At 46.8% G+C, this 11,035-nt stretch overlaps 1 long non-coding RNA gene across 1 annotated transcript; it reads right to left on the bottom strand.

The window, feature by feature from the left end:
* Window positions 1-1,756: 1,756 nt before the first annotated feature.
* On the bottom strand, window positions 1,757-3,363 carry LOC123185643 (uncharacterized). Its single transcript, XR_006493450.1, has 3 exons — window positions 2,933-3,363; window positions 2,250-2,792; window positions 1,757-2,142 (listed from the first exon to the last, which is right to left on the bottom strand). It is a non-coding gene; the product is annotated as an uncharacterized lncRNA (long non-coding RNA).
* Between the last annotated feature and the right edge of the window lie 7,672 nt (window positions 3,364-11,035).

The following is an 11,035-nucleotide window of genomic DNA, read 5'->3' as shown; positions in this document are numbered from 1 at the left end:
CCAAGAAGATTGATAAGAAGTATGGTCTGAACTCAATCAAAAATATTGAGACCATCAAGATTGGAGAATACTATTGCCCCATTCCATTGCCAAAGAAAGAGTATGATATTATTATGATTGGGACTATGCCTATCAAAGTTGAGGTAACATAATCATTGAGTGAATTGCAAAAAAATTATTCTATTTGAAATTGTTTTGGTAGCAAGACTTGATCAACCTTGCTAACAAAGTAATTTTGGATGAATGAAATTATGCTTTCACCTTGTTCTTACTGCCCATTAGAGTGCTTTAGAACTTTTGTAGTTAGGATTTGATTTGGATTTCCACCTTTTCAACTTTTGGTTTTCTGGATTTTAACATTTGCCAATTTCTGAAAATTCCCCGAAAATAAAGTTTCTCGAAAAATTCCAAAAACCTTATTTTAATTTTTTCTGGAATATTTGAGGCCGAGAGGTACCAGAGAGGTACTGGGGAGCCACAGGAGGTGGCCACACCCATGCCAGGCGCGGGGGCAGCCTTGGCCGCGCCTAGGCATGGTGTGGGCCACCCCTGGCCCCCTGCCTCTCTCTCTCTCCACTCATTCTCTTCCTCCTCAACCAGAAACTCTGTTTCTAAGCTCATACCCGAGCCCTGCTGCCCCAAGTTCACGATTTTTCAATCTCCTTGCTCAATCCACCATTTGGGCTGAAATTTGTTGCTTGTTTTCAATCGGTAAGTGACTCCTTCGATTATCCAAGTAGATTTTCGATTGGTTGACTAGTAGGGAAAAGGTCATCCGTTGCGCACCGAATTCGCTATTCTGTGGCGCACGGCCGCTACGCCACAGATATCACGCCACAAAAATAAGCATTCTGTGGCGCACCGGCCGTGCGCCACAGAATTCACTATTTCTGTGGCGCACCCTTGTCACCGGTGCGCCACAGAATCACGTGCGCCACAGAATATAACCATGGTGCGCCACAGAATTAGTATGCAGGTACACCAGAAATGCAGCCAGATATACAGGTTTTATATAGTTTTTATACAGATACAAATACAGTTTTTATACCAGAAATACAGATACATATACTGGTAGAATATTGGCAGATATAACATAGAAACAAAATTATACGAATGAAGTGCATTATTACATACTCCGGTAGCATTACAAACTCGGACATGTTCAGATAACATAAAGACATGACCAAGTACGGATTACAAACTCTGGTAGCACTATTAAAAGTATGTTCATATCACATACTCTGGTTACAAACTAAGCTAGATTCGATCGATAGCGATCGTAACCAAGTATGGCTCCCCGATGCAGTAGAATAGACACATGACCTCATCCCCAGCCTGAAAGCCATTTAAGTTGTTGAATGTTTCCCACACTAGTAGGAAAAGGCTTATAGATGGGACGCAATTTTGTGGCGCATCGTTTACCCGTGCGCCACAGAAATAATTTCTGTGGCGCACGGGTAATTTCTGTGGCGCACCAAACTAGTTACGCCACAAAAATATGTTATTTCTGTGGCGCACTGGCAGATCATGCGCCACAGAATTAGGGTGGGTCCCACCACCTTCCAGCCTCAATCATTGGTTCCTCGAATTCTGCGGCGCATCTGGCCCGGTGCGCCACAGAAATAGAGCATTCTGTGGTGCACCAAGACAAGTGCGCCACAGAAATACTGCATTCTGTGGCGCACGGTCTTGGTGCGCCACAGAATTCTCCATTTCTGCAGCGCACCGGGCCAGATGCGCCGCAGAATTAGCGCGCCGTAGAATTTGGGCATTCTATTCCTACCCCCCCCCCCTCGGTGCAGAAAAAACGTCTAAAAAAATTATTTGAAAATGAAAAAAATCTTCAAAATCTGAAATCCTCTGACATGCCCGTACCTAATACAACAATGGTGAAAATTTTAAAATTGGAATTTTGAGTTTTTTTGCAAAAAAAAGTTTTTTGAATTTTTTTTGTTGTATATGAAAATTTATCAGCCACAGATGAGCTTTTCCCTACTAGTGCCATGCCGGGTTGCTCAAAATCATTCTTCCAGATTCAGTAAAGCTATAGGTCCCATACACATCGTCAATGTTGGTTCCCACTAGCTTGACATCTCCTTCATCTTTTAGATGAAGATATTTAACAGCTTTCTTTGCAATTTTCTGCATAGTCAGAAGCTAGGATTATTTGATGTGCACTTGTTTCTACATATTGGGCTTATAACAAAAATATATTATCCTAAACAGAAGAAAAAAGAAAGAAGACATACCATCTTGCAGCGTCCAATGTTTTTTACTGTCAGCTTGTGTATGAGCAGTGGTCCCTCGCTTTCTTTCCTTTTGGTAAGATTGTTTCTCCAGTTAACCTTTTTTTTCCATAGTCAGCTTTATATTCTTTGATATGACAACCACATTGTGATTATCATGCACTTCAGACACACGAAGAAATAAAGTCGTTAGTCACAGAATCTGAAATATAAAAAGCTAAGTAAACAACAAATTTTACTTTCAAAAAGGTCATCATCATCTTCAGCGGCTACTCTCTCTTTGGTGTCGTTGCATTCTGGATCATATGGGGTGATCAATAGAGGTGAGGCGGGGGTTTCACTTAACTCAAACATCATCTTGTCACCCGTCTTCATGTTGAAATGTTCTATAAACCTTTTCCATGACCCACCAGAAATCTTCAACTTGTCATTCTCCCAACGCAACTTGAAAATGTACGAATGCCCATACTCTTTATCTTTAACATACATTTTGTTTGAACCAATATATATTGATTTAACCTTGGGCGTTGCAAAACATGGAATTGTCTGTTTACATTAAAAAGAAGACAAGCAATAATAATAAGAAAATGTTAACGGGAGTAATAGAAAGGGATCTAGCAAGACCATGATTTTTTTGTAGTACCTAGAATCAATAAGAGATAAAGCATAGCAGAAAAAATTCATACCAGTGATTCATACGGCAAAGGTGGCATGGTTGCCATGAAGGAATTGAAATCCCTTTGCTTAGGCTTACACCTGCCACCAGGGTTCCCACAGTCAAAACAGTGGCTGGGGAAAGGGGAGCCCATTTGCACTTCATTAAAAAGAGGCAAATAATTAGCAACCGAAAAATTCAAAATTCCGGCATGACTTTTGCTATTTTTTCTACCTAGCAATGCCCATTTCTCAACCGAAACGGAAGTGAATCAACACTTCGGGAGAAATGGGCAACTCAAATTCATGACTTTAGTCCATAATGTCAAAGGTAATTTTGTTGGTTGTTTTTACACATATATTGCTAAGTAAAAGTAAAAGTAATGCAAACTACAGACATGAGAAAAACTAGTAACTAAATAATCAAGTTACAAACTACACACATATATTGCTAAGTAAAAGTAATGCAAACTACACACATGAGAAAAACTAGTAACTAAATAATCAAGTTACAAACTAAACACATATATTGCTAAGTAAAAGTAATGCAAACTACACACATGAGCAAGAACAATAACTACAAGTTACAAACTAGTAACTAAATAATCAAAGAATAGCTATGATGGTGTCCATGAGAAAAACTACACACATGGATTTATTTAGTGTCTATATTTACCATAGAAAAGAGAAATTTTGTCCTAGTGCTAGTACTACCATAGAAACACCACAGAATCATCCTCAACATAGCATAAATTTTGTCCTAGTGCTAGTACATTTTATTCCGTCACACAACTATGACACATACACGCGTACTCCGATCGACCGGCCGGATCACTAGCTACAAACCAAAAACCACAGGCGCTAGCTCCCGTTGTTATCTTCGTCCCCGATCATCACACCCTAGAAAGTGTTCTTGTCGGTCGCCGCCGGGTACGCGCCGGCGCCCTGGTACGCGGGCTCGGTCGCGACGGGAGTGTGGTGGCCGTGCGGCTCGGAGAGGGAGGACTCACCGGGGGAGGAGGAAGCATGCGGGGGCGTCTGGGAGTTGCAGACTCACCGGGGAGCGTCGGGGAGCGGCGGCAGCGATGCTAGGGTGGGGGCGTCAGGGAGCGGCGGCGGCGACGCTAGGGCGGGGGCGTTGGGGAGCGGCGGCGGCGACGCTAGGGCGGGGGCATCGGGGAGCGGCGGCGGCGACGGTAGGGCTGGTGGTGGGTGCTAGGGTGCTGGCGGTGGGCGGGGAGGCGGTGGGCGGCGGTGCTAGGGTTCTTGGGCGGCGGCGCTAGGGTTCTTGGGCGCAGGATCGATCTGGGGTGAGGAGGAGGGAGGAGGGGGCCGTTCCCGTTTTTGACCCCAAGTCAGAACATTTTGTGGCGCACTCGCTTGTTCGGTGCCCCATAGAATTAGTGGGCCTGCGTAACGAACGGAGCTAGGGGCCCACGGGTCAGAGCGGATAATTCCGTGGCGCACCGAACAAGCAAGTGCGCCACAAAATTGTGGAATACAGAATTCTGTGGCGCACCTGCCGGAGGGATGCACCACAGAATGTTCTGACTTGGGTAAAATGCAGATTTCTGGTTTGCTTTTATTAGGCTTGTTCGTGGCAAGCAAATGAATGAATCTATACACTAGAACATGTCTAGATGCATTCATTTTCATCCGTGTCTAGTTCTATAAGAGCATCTCCTGCGGCAGCGCAAAAACGAAGATCAAATAAACGATAGAAATTAAACTTAATTAAACATAGAGTCGCAATGATAGAAATTAAACACATAGTTCACCCAACGATACAAATTAAACCTAAGCTATACTACTCGGAGTCCCAGTCCGAGCCGAGGGAGATGGTGTCGGACCAAATCTCATCCCAGAGTTCGTTGAACACCTCGGAGTCGGTGTCGATGTCGACGCCGGCCTCCACCATCGCCTCCGCCTCTTCCGTCCGCAGACGCCTCTCGGCCCGCGCTGCACGGCGCTCCGCCTGCGCTGCACGGCGCTCCGCCTTGCGCTGGGCGTAGAATTCCTCCTCGGCTCGGACGTCCTGCGGGAAGCAGCGGCGCCACTGCTCCATGGCGTGCTCATCGGTCGCCGCGATGTCAAGGCGGTGCAGCCTCTGCTGGTGGCGGCGGCGGTGCTCGGCGGTGACTAGCGTTGGTGGCGGCGCCCGTTGCTCCGCCTCCTGGACGTTCTGCATGTCGCGGAAGTTCATCCCGCGCGGGCTGCGGCCGATGCGCCAAGCCGCCGCGTCCCAGGTGCGCGCCACCTAGTCCAACATGTCGAACGTCCCGAGGTTGAAGCGCTGGCCGCCGGCGCGCAGCTCGGTGGAGTAGGCGCCGGTCGAGCGCTGGCAGATGCCGGTGAAGCCGGTGGCGTTGCGGCGCGGCGGCATGGCGGCGGGCAGTGGAGGCGGAGCGCAGCGACGCATGTGGGCGGAGGCAGAGCAGCTAGCGACGCGTGGGCAGTTTTGGGCGCGTGTGGGGGAGGCAAAGGATGCGGGGTGTTTTATAGGGCGCAGTGGGCGCCAAAGTTCCCGCACGCGCGCTTCCCGCGTGTTTTCGTGCGCGCGCTTTCTGCCGCCAAAATCGCGCGCTCTTTCTGTGGCGCATGGGGCTGTTGGAAATATGCCCTAGGGGCAATAATAAAAGGATTATTATTATATTTCCTTGTTCATGATAATTGTCTTTTATTCATGCTATAATTGTGTTATCCGGAATCGTAATACATGTGTGAATACATAGACACCAACATGTCCCTAGTAAGCCTCTAGTTTACTAACTCGTTGATCAACAGATAGTCATGGTTTCCTGACTATGGACATTGGATGTCATTGATAACGAGATCACATCATTAGGAGAATGATGTGATGGACAAGACCCAATCCTAAGCATAGCACAAGATCGTGTAGTTCGTTTGCTAGAGCTTTTCCAATGTCAAGTATCTTTTCCTTAGACCATGAGATCGTGTAACTCCCGGACACTGTAGGAGTGCTTTGGGTGTACCAAACGTCACAACGTAACTGGGTGACTATAATGGTATACTACGGGTATCTCTGAAAGTGTCTGTTGGGTTGACACGGATCGAGACTGGGATTTGTCACTCCGTATGACGGAGAGGTATCTCTGGACCCACTCGGTAATGCATCATCACAATGAGCTCAAAGTGACTTGCACCTCATGTAACTCCCGGACACTCCCGGACATTGCCTTAGGGTCACGGGATCATGCATTATGGTATGACTAAAGTGACTTGCCCGTAACGAGATTGAACGAGGTATTGGGATACCGACGATCGAATCTCGGGCAAGTAACGTACCGATTGACAAAGGGAAGTGCATACGGGGTTGCTTGAATCCTCGACATCATGGTTCATCCGATGAGATCATTGAGGAGCATGTGGGAGCCAACATGGGTATCCAGATCCCGCTGTTGGTTATTGGCCGGAGAGCCGTCTCGGTCATGTCTACGTGTCTCCCGAACCCGTAGGGTCTACACACTTAAGGTTCAGTGACGCTAGGGTTGTAGAGATATGAGTATGCAGTAACCCGAAAGTTGTTCGGAGTCCCGGATGAGATCCCGGACGCCACGAGGAGTTCCGAAATGGTCCGGAGGTGAAGAATTATATATAGGAAGTGCAGTTTCGGCCATCGGGAGAGTTTCAGGGGTCACCGGCATTGTAGCGGGACCACCGGAAGGGTCCCGGGGGTCCACCGGGTGGGGCCACCTATCCCGGAGGACCCCATGGGCTGAAGTGGGGAGGGGAACCAACCCCTGGTGGGCTGGTGCGCCCCCCCCCTTGGGCCCCCCCATGCGCCTAGGGTTGGGAACCCTAGGGGAGGGGGCGCCTCCACTTGCCTTGGGGGGTACTCCACCCCCTTGGCCGCCGCCCCCCCTAGGAGATCCCATCTCCTAGGGCCGGCGCACCCCCCTAGGGGGCCTATATAAAGGGGGGAGGGAGGGCAGCCACACCCCAAGTCTTGGCGCCTCCCTCTCCCCTGCTACACCTCTCCCTCTCGCAGAAGCTCGGCGAAGCCCTGCTGTGATCACTGCTGCATCCACCACCACGCCGTCGTGCTGCTGGATCTCCGTCAACCTCTCCTCCCCCCTTGCTGGATCAAGAAGGAGGAGATGTCATCCGCTCCATACGTGTGTTGAACGCGGAGGTGCCGTCCGTTCGGCGCTAGGATCTTCGGTGATTTGGATCACGGCGAGTACGACTCCCTCATCCACGTTCTCTTGAACGCTTCCGCTCGCGATCTACAAAAGTATGTAGATGCACTCCGACCACTCGTTGCTAGATGAACTCATAGATAGATCTTGGTGAAACCGTAGAAATTTTTTATTTTCTGCAACGTTCCCCAACAGTGGCATCATGAGCTAGGTCTATGAGTAGTTCTCTTTGCACGAGTAGAACACAATTTGTTGTGGGCGTAGATGTTGTCAACTTTCTTGCCACTACTAGTCTTATTTTGCTTCAGTGGTATTGTGGGATGAAGCGGCCTGGACCGACCTTACACGTACGCTTACGTGAGACAGGTTCCACCGACTGACATGCACTAGTTGCATAAGGTGGCTAGCGGGTGTCTGTCTCTCCCACTTTAGTTGGAGCGGATTCGGCAAAAAGGGTCCTTATGAAGGGTAAATACAAGTTGACAAATCACGTTGTGGCTTTTACGTAGGTAAGAAAACGTTCTTGCTAGAACCCTATTGCAGCCACGTAAAACTTGCAACAACAATTAGAGGACGTCTAACTTGTTTTTGCAGCAAGTGTTTTGTGATGTGATATGGCCAAAGTTGTGATGAATGATGAATGATATATATGTGATGTATGAGATCATGTTCTTGTAATAGGAATCACGACTTGCATGTCGATGAGTATGACAACCGGCAGGAGCCATAGGAGTTGTCTTTATTTTGTATGACCTGCGTGTCATTGAGAAACGCCATGTAAATTACTTTACTTTATTGCTAAACGTGTTAGCCATAGTGGTAGAAGTAATAGTTGGCGAGCAACTTCATGGAGACACGATGATGGAGATCATGATGATGGAGATCATGGTGTCATGCCGGTGACAAGATGATCATGGAGCCCCAAGATGGAGATCAAAGGAGCTATATGATATTGGCCATATCATGTCACTATTATTTGATTGCATGTGATGTTTATCATGTTTTTGCATCTTGTTTACTTAGAACGACGGTAGTAAATAAGATGATCCCTCATAATAATTTCAAGAAAGTGTTCCCCCTAACTGTGCGCCGTTGCGACAGTTCGTTGTTTCGAAGCACCACGTGATGATCGGGTGTGATAGATTCCAACGTTCACATACAACGGGTGTAAGACAGATTTACACATGCAAACACTTAGGTTAACTTGACGAGCCTAGCATGTACAGACATGGCCTCGGAACACAAGAGACCGAAAGGTCGAACATGAGTCGTATGAAAGATACGATCAACATGGAGATGTTCATCGATGATGACTAGTCCATCTCACGTGATGATCGGACACGGCCTAGTCGAGTCGGATCATGTTTCACTTAGATGACTAGAGGGATGTCTAATCTGAGTGGGAGTTCATTAAATAATTTGATTAGATGAACTTAATTATCATGAACTTAGTCTAAAAATCTTTGCATAAATGTCTTGTAGATCAAATGGCCAACGCTCATGTCAACATGAACTTCAACGCATTCCTAGAGAAAACCAAGCTGAAAGATGATGGCAGCAACTATTCGAACTGGGTCCGGAATCTGAGGATTATCCTCATAGCCGCCAAGAAAGATTATGTCCTAGAAGCACCGCTAGGTGACGCACCCGTCCCACAGAACCAAGACGTTATGAACGCTTGGCAGTCACGTGCTGATGATTACTCCCTCGTTCAGTGCGGCATGCTTTACAGCTTAGAACCGGGGCTCCAAAAGCGTTTTGAGAAACACAGAGCATATGAGATGTTCGAAGAGCTGAAAATGGTTTTCCAGGCTCATGCCCGGGTTGAGAGTTATGAAGTCTCCGACAAGTTCTTCAGCTGTAAGATGGAGGAAAATAGTTCTGTCAGTGAGCCCATACTCAAAATGTCTGGGTTGCATAACCGCTTGACTCAGCTGGAAGTTAACCTCCTGGAAGAGGCGGTCATTGACAGAATCCTTCAGTCGCTCCCACCTAGCTACAAGAGCTTTGTGATGAACTACAATATGCAGGGGATGGAAAAGACCATTCCTGAAGTATTTGCAATGCTGAAATCAGCAGAGGTAGAAATCAAAAAGGAACATCAAGTGTTGATGGTCAATAAAACCACCAAGTTCAAGAAAGGCAAGGGTAAGAAGAACTTCAAGAAGGACGGCAAGGATGTTGCCGCGCCCGGTAAGCCAGTTGCCGGGAAGAAGTCAAAGAATGGACCCAAGCCTGAGACTGAATGCTTTTATTGCAAAGGGAAGGGTCACTGGAAGCGAAACTGCCCCAAATACTTAGCGGACAAGAAGGCCGGCAACACTAAAGGTATATGTGATATACATGTAATTGATGTGTACCTTACCAGTGCTCGTAGTAGCTCCTGGGTATTTGATACCGGTGTCGTTGCTCATATTTGTAACTCAAAGCAGGAGCTGCGGAATAAGCGGAGACTGGCGAAGGACGAGGTGACGATGCGCGTCGGGAATGGTTCCAAGGTCGATGTGATCGCCGTCGGCACGCTACCTCTACATTTACCTACGGGATTAGTTTTAAACCTCAATAATTGTTATTTAGTGCCAAGTTTGAGCATGAACATTGTATCAGGATCTCGTTTAATACGAGATGGCTACTCATTTAAATCCGAGAATAATGGTTGTTCTATTTATATGAGAGATATGTTTTATGGTCATGCTCCGATGGTTAATGGTTTATTCTTAATGAATCTCGAACATGATGTTACACATATTCATAGTGTGAATACCAAAAGATGTAAAGTTGATAACGATAGTCCCACATACTTGTGGCACTGCCGCCTTGGTCACATTGGTGTCAAGCGCATGAAGAAGCTCCATGCTGATGGACTTTTAGAGTCTCTCGATTATGAATCATTTGACACATGCGAACCATGCCTCATGGGCAAAATGACCAAGACTCCATTCTCCGGAACAATGGAGCGAGCAACCAACTTATTGGAAATCATACATACTGATGTTTGCGGTCCAATGAGCATTGAGGCTCGCGGAGGATATCATTATGTTCTCAGTCTCACTGATGACTTGAGTAGATATGGGTATGTCTACTTGATGAAACACAAGTCTGAGACCTTTGAAAAGTTCAAGGAATTTCAGAATGAGGTAGAGAATCAACGTGACCGAAAAATAAAGTTCTTACGATCAGATCGTGGAGGAGAATATTTAAGTCACGAATTTGGCACACACTTAAGGAAATGTGGAATCGTTTCACAACTCACGCCGCCTGGAACACCTCAACGTAACAGTGTGTCCGAACATCGTAATCGCACTCTATTGGATATGGTGCGATCTATGATGTCCCTTACTGATTTACCGCTATCTTTTGGGGATACGCTCTAGAGACAGCTACATTCACTTTAAATAGGGCACCGTCTAAATCCGTTGAGACGACACCGTATGAATTATGGTTTGGGAAGAAACCTAAGCTGTCGTTTCTAAAAGTTTGGGGATGCGATGCTTATGTCAAGAAACTTCAACCTGAAAAGCTCGAACCCAAGTCGGAAAAATGCGTCTTCATAGGATACCCTAAGGAAACCATTGGGTATACCTTCTACCTTAGATCCGAAGGCAAGATCTTTGTTGCCAAGAATGGATCCTTTCTGGAAAAAGAGTTTCTCTCGAAAGGAGTAAGTGGGAGGAAAGTAGAACTCGATGAAGTACTACCTCTTGAACCGGAAAGTAGTGCAGCTCAGGAAAATGTTCCTGTGGTGCCTACATCCACTGGAGAGGAAATTAATGATGATGATCAAGGTACTTCAAATCAAGTTGCTACTGAACTTCGTAGGTCCACAAGGACACGTTCCACACCAGAGTGGTATGGCAACCCTGTCCTGGAAATCATGTTGTTGGACAACGGTGAACCTTCGAACTATGAAGAAGCGATGGCGGGCCCAGATTCCAACAAATGGCTTGAAGCCATGCAATCCGAGATAGGATCCAT

The sequence above is a fragment of the Triticum aestivum genome, chromosome 2A (genome assembly GCF_018294505.1).
Source record: "Triticum aestivum cultivar Chinese Spring chromosome 2A, IWGSC CS RefSeq v2.1, whole genome shotgun sequence".
NCBI classification, from domain to species: Eukaryota; Viridiplantae; Streptophyta; class Magnoliopsida; order Poales; family Poaceae; genus Triticum; species Triticum aestivum.
This window is presented reverse-complemented; position numbering and strand designations above follow the sequence as displayed.